The following is a 6,200-nucleotide window of genomic DNA, read 5'->3' as shown; positions in this document are numbered from 1 at the left end:
CTAAAGAATGGTTCTATAGAACATGGTTCTAAAGAATGGTTCTATAGAACAGGGTTCTAAAGAATGGTTCTATAGATCTCCTCTAAAGAATAGTGCTATAGAAGAAAGTTCTAAAGAGTAGTTCTATAGAACAGGCTCCTATGGAATGGCTTTCTGTGGAATACGGTTCAGAATGATGTAGAAATGATTGGGCAGGCATTCTACAAAATCTGTGGTCTAACACTGGCAATGGAGAAAGACAAATATTGCAGTTGAATGAATGTTGACTTGTATTTATTATATACATGTAACTCAAATCTTGACGTAATAAATAAATGTCAGCAGCATAAATCAACATGATCACCGCGCTTCCCCGACTGTTAGAGACGGCTAGACGTCCAGCAGAATTTGTTTCTGAGGCCTTCTTTTTTTCCCATTTTCTGCGCAATGTTCAGTTTCACTCCAATGATTTTCTTTATCACATTTGCTTCACTTGAGGGATGGAGCTTCTTCACAAAATCTGAAAGATCAATAAAATATACCAGAATTAGTGTCTGCAGACACCAAGACACTAGCTGTCATGCAATGAGTTACACTATGGCATTTTTCAGCTCGATAAAGAGAGTGATGTCTATCATTTAATCAATGCAATGGATAGTCAACACACTGCATACATTGCATATCACGCTATCTATGCTGTAAGGCACTTGCACTGCTTGACGCACACAAAATCATATGTGGTGCAATCATGCCAGGCTTTACGAACTGCAACAAATCTGTATCAAATTCTGACAGTGCATGTACACTATTCATTAGCTATATAGAAAATCCATTCAGTGTGTGAAATATTTTTCAAATTATTTTCAGGATTTCACTTTCTTGTGAATCTTGTTGTGTACTTGATGGGTGTCCCCAATGGCGTTCGAACAATCACGAAAGTGCATTAATAGAATTCTAATAAAAATATTTAACTTCAATCTGATTGAAACCATATCCACATCGGGAAGGGGATCTGACACATTCCCTATCTAAAAGTCGTTCACTTCTCAACTTGCAGCAGAACTCACGGAAATTCCCGACGCTAGTTGTTAAATAGTAAGGCGGAGAATGCCGATATAAGATATCAAACGAGAAAAAGGTGTAGATATCCGTGCGCTGCGGTTTTTGCTTTGTCACTTGATGTTGGTTTCCGACGAGATCAAAGCTAATGTGACCACCCATGCCTATAAATCTGTCAAAACGAACATCTCGCAGTCAATTCATGGACCAAGCAGACTGGAAGCTATGGATATCTATACTTCATGCCAAACGATCACGGAACGACTTGGAGATAGGAAAAGGGTCAGATCCACTTCCCTGATGTGGATATGGTTTTAATCAGATTGATTTAACTTATACTCACCAATAATAGCAGACACTTTCTTGTCATCCAGTTTTGGTTTCTCATGCTTATCCTTAAAAGCATTGGATTTTTTTCCTGTCAAGCTGCTGTTGGCCAGCTCCTCTCTGGCAGAGCGACAGCAGGACGTCGAGCTGATAGTATTGTTGCCTGACGTGATAAGTCGTCCATCTTCATTAGCAGGCCAGGAAGTCCTTTAATAGAAAAAAGTACATTGTGATGCAGACACAATAAAAAAAAAAATACATTAATAACATGAAGCTGGCGATATCCAAACCGCTCGGCTCTAACCCCAGCTATCATAATGTAAGGGTATTTTGATAGGAATCTTGTTCAAGTCAAGGGAAACATGGTAAGGAAGCAATCAAAGATGAAAAATATATATAACCATATATATTAATTCATCCTGACCACGCGAAGATTTAATATTTGTCGGTCAAGTATTAATCAGATATCCAGCTGAGACAAAATATCAAGAAGGAAGGGACGTAACTCTTGCTAATATAAGAGAAACACACAAAAACGGACGGACAGACAGACAAACAAACAAGTACCATATGTCCTCCCCTTATTTAGAGGGGAGGACATCACAACTTAGGATGTTGTATATGCAACAGTTCTGAAATTATTCCAAATCATAAATGGATTTTTATTGGAAAAAAGGGGCATAACTCTGGAAAATATTGTCCGAGACGACTCATTTTCGATAGGCTTCTTGTTACACTAAGATAAATAGATGTAACAAGTTTGGTTTCCGTACATGAAACGATTCTGTAAATATTGCGGTGACGGATGGACAGCCGTACATGACGACAATACCCGTAGGCCAAAGTTAGATGAAAATACAGTAATAAGAAAGTTATTTCATACATCGACATGTAAGCATATTTTCCATCAACCTATGATAATTACAATAACATACTTCTAGAATAAGAAAACCTACCTTCAACAACCCTCAATGCATCTCAAAGGGATTTGTTTTCCTCTCTCAACTGGAGGACTTCCTTCTTCAGGGATTCCATTTCTGTACATGTATCTTTCGGTGAAGTTCTTCCCAGCTGAAAATGTCAAAATAGTAAATCAAATGAAATAATTTGTATTATGATTAATTTGGGCGCTCATATGTTTTCCGGAAGCAATTTGTCCTGGATACGGCCCTGACAGCACCATATAAGTTTTACATGTATAAGCAACCTTGTAGGCACATTAATTTGAATATGCTACATGTACATGTAGCAGTAAGCCATTCACACAGTAGGCACTGTTCATCAGGTATTTGTAGTGTTATTTTCATATAAGTAAAAGTATAAACTTGTGTTTTAAACCAGTTGCCAGGGATGCAATTTTTACGTCCTCGATTTCAAATGAATGCTAGGCACTTGTGATTGTTTGCCTCGAGAGGGTGCTTTGATTAACCAATAAAATCCTATTCTATTCTATTCATGTACTCACAGCAGCAAGTTGGGCCTTCAATTGTGCCCGAGCATCATATCCCACAGCTGTACGGCTTACTTTCCTCTTTTTCTTCTGAAAAATCAAGATTAACAAGAAAACGTGTTCAGTTCTTTTATATGCCATTGAAGTGAAGAAATATGTTTGCAGAAATGATAGATTTTCGAGTACATGCAGAAAGTCTGTCAACACCTCAATTTGTCTTGAATATTATTCTGTCTGAGTTGGTCGAATTGAATCAAAATATTCAATAACTTTAAAGCCTACAATGAAACATGATTTGATTAACTTTTATGATAAAGAAAAACTGACAAGGTACTTCAAAAGTATGGGATTGAATCCTACAAAACCTCACAGTTGAAACACCACTGAAATAGTGAGTGAGTGAATTAACGTTTAACGTCGCTTTCAACACTATTTCGGTCATATCGCGACACCACTGAAATAAAAGTACCTGCTGTCTGTCAGATAGAGTCTCCTCAACACTTTCATCCTTGCTCTCACTGTCTGATGACCAAGACTTTGGCTGTTTGTTTCTCTAGCCTCTGCCATATTCCAAATCACCAGTAAGGGGTACATCCTTGCCATCCTGAGCGGCTTTCAAATATGGCGTCAGTTCACGTGTGTCTTCTGTGTAAAAACAAATATGTGCCACATTAAGCTAAATTAAACTGTACAGTTAGTCATACATTTCAGCAGCAGATTGTTATCACTAAATTACTTTGGTATACCTACAGTTCTGATGATTCAGAAATTCACCTCAGCGAGAAACAAATTTCACCTTACTTTCCCTTATTTACAGGCTTACAGCCATATTAAAAAATTGTCAAGGTTAAGTCTGTACTATCATGACAATCACCTCAGCATTGCAGATTGAAACATTCAGTATACCAGGGCTGCACTGATGAGAAATTACTATCAATCATGGAAGAAAAAAAATTATATTAATTAAATTTAACTTTACATAAACAAAGTCGAAAGTTCAAGGTGTAAAATCAGAAGTACATTAAATATATCTATATTAAATATATCTATATTTATATGTACTTCTGGTAAAACGTATACTTTTTACTGAATTGAATTGAAAAGTTTTCAACTGTTTATTAATTACCACCAAATCTCAGAATTCTTGCCACGTATTTGGTTTGTGACTGCTTCCTTCCTCCTGCTTTGTTGAGTGGCCATGGAACTTGGACTTCTTCATCACTGTCCCAATTTTCTCCATTCATCTTCTCTCGAGAACCGCGTGGTTAATATACTATATTTCGTCTCGATGATCATCCTCCCCTTGCTTCCGTTTGGCGACCTGACTGGGGGCCAAACTCCTTCTCTGTGTGATCACACAAGCCTGACGTTACAAACAATGGAGGGATGATAATAATAATAATAATAATAATAATAATAATAAATGAGGCTAGTTTTGCTAGCTCACCATTTCCGCCCGTGCCTCGAAGCTGCTGTTTGGCTCAACGTTAGCCCGCTTGTGACGTCTCGCATCGCGCCTAGAAGACCCTAAACCTAAATGTGATGTTTAAGCCAACAAAGTTACCGTCAATGAACTCCGACGTGACTTGGGCAGCTTAGAAAGAGCGAGTGAAGTCAACATGGACGTTGTGGCCGCCATCACCAACTCAAACTGCCCGCGAAATCTGCTTTGCAACTACGGCAAGCGCGAAGGGGAAAAATAAATAATTTAAAAAAAAAGTTGATTTGAAACATATTCGCACTTATTAGTGTCGGATATGAGAAACATTGATACAACGCGATTATTACCAACTATACATGAATTTGGTTGTGATTGCAGCCTTAAAACAGTTTTGTTATTTTATAACAAAACGAGAGCAGTTCTATCTATCGTGTTTGGGGGGGGGGGGGGGGGTTTGTAATGTTACGGCGGGAAAAGTAGTAAACTAAATATAACATTGAACCATGCTTTTGAAAATGTATACATTTAAATCCTGGCAAATACTGACTTTTAACAATATAAATTGTTACTTACATGAGTTCGGTAAAGTGTTTTCCTATTGGGCTCCGTGAAGAAACGTGTCTGGGCTTGTTCTTCCACAGCTGCATGCAGGTACGTGGGCGGGTCCTGACGTTTTAGGTCTGATTTAAACCTTTGAACTGAGTTTTGCTAAATCAATTTATGTTGGAAGTCCAATAAAATTAATTTTATCACATAAAAAAGTAAGTTACGAAAATATTCACACTTTTTACTTATAGATAACTCAAAAACTCTAAAAATAAAAATAAATTGATTTATTGGAATAAATATACTTTTAAAAATAAAGTCTGCCGAAGTTCTGGGTGTCCGCCTTGAAATGACACCTCACAATTTTAAATGATACAAAATTAACATTTTCATAATTGAGGGAGACATCCTGCATTGTTCAAAAAACAAGCTCAAGTCTGGTGAATCAACTTAATGAGATTAATCAATGCTATGGTGATAGCGCTGCTGCCATTTTATAGAATTTTATTCCATGGAACAATCTATAGAACTTTCAGCAGATAAAGGATAATGTCTATAGAATTTCTGTTAGACATTCTATAGAATGCCCAGTTCTATAGAACAATCTATAGACCTTTCAGCAGATAAAGTAATGTCTATAGAATTTCTGTTAGACATTCTATAGAATGCCCAGTTCTATAGAACAATCTATGGACTTTTCATCAGATAATGTAATGTCTATAGAATTTCTATAGGATATTCTATAGAATTCCCAGCTCTATAGAACAGTGAAAAGACCTTCCAGCACATGAAGCTGATGTCTATAGAATTTCTATAGAATTTTGAATACATATTCTATAGAATCTTCAGTTCTAAAGAAATTCCGACGAAATTCTATAGCGTTCTATATATTTCTATAGAGATTCTATAGAACATTTTTTGCAGGGTTATCTCAGGATTTTAGGGATATAACTGTCATATTGAGTAAAAAACTACTTTTTGTGTTTGCAAGATTTAAAAAAGCATATGTTCAGAGTAAAACTTCGTAGAATGCATTATTTGAGGCATCATTAGCCATTTTGCATGTGTAGTTAGGAGTTATGATTACAAAACTGTCATATTGATGGTGACAGTTTACTTTCATAAAGAGTAAAACCTAATTTTTGTTTTTGCAAACCTTACTAAAACAACTGATTCTAGTAAAACTCACATGGATTCAATATTACAGGCATTTTTACACATTTTGCATGTTTAGTTTAGAAATTATGATTGAATACATTTTTATTGCTTTTTTCGCATTATCTCAGTATTTTAGGAATATTACTGTCAAATTGAGTAAAAAACTACTTTTTGTGTTTGCAAGATTTGAAAAAGCATATGTTTCGAGTAAAACTCCGTAGAATGCATTATTTGAGGCAT

The 6,200-nt window shown here is 36.2% G+C and overlaps 1 long non-coding RNA gene across 2 annotated transcripts; it reads right to left on the bottom strand.

Annotated features, from left to right (window-relative positions):
- Positions 1-304: 304 nt before the first annotated feature.
- Positions 305-5,367, bottom strand: LOC140678950 (uncharacterized). Of its 2 annotated transcripts, XR_012050545.1 has the most exons (8): positions 4,830-5,367; positions 4,263-4,348; positions 3,942-4,160; positions 3,285-3,460; positions 2,831-2,905; positions 2,322-2,436; positions 1,382-1,572; positions 305-499 (listed from the first exon to the last, which is right to left on the bottom strand). It is a non-coding gene; the product is annotated as an uncharacterized lncRNA (long non-coding RNA). The 2 variants fall into 2 exon arrangements; XR_012050544.1 differs by lacking the exon at positions 4,830-5,367 and having other exon boundaries at positions 4,263-4,686.
- Positions 5,368-6,200: the final 833 nt, after the last annotated feature.

This window comes from Nerophis lumbriciformis, linkage group LG07 (genome assembly GCF_033978685.3).
Source record: "Nerophis lumbriciformis linkage group LG07, RoL_Nlum_v2.1, whole genome shotgun sequence".
Lineage (NCBI taxonomy): Eukaryota > Metazoa > Chordata > Actinopteri > Syngnathiformes > Syngnathidae > Nerophis > Nerophis lumbriciformis.
The sequence above is the reverse complement of the archived record's forward strand: the minus strand, read 5'-3'. Positions and strand labels throughout refer to the sequence as shown.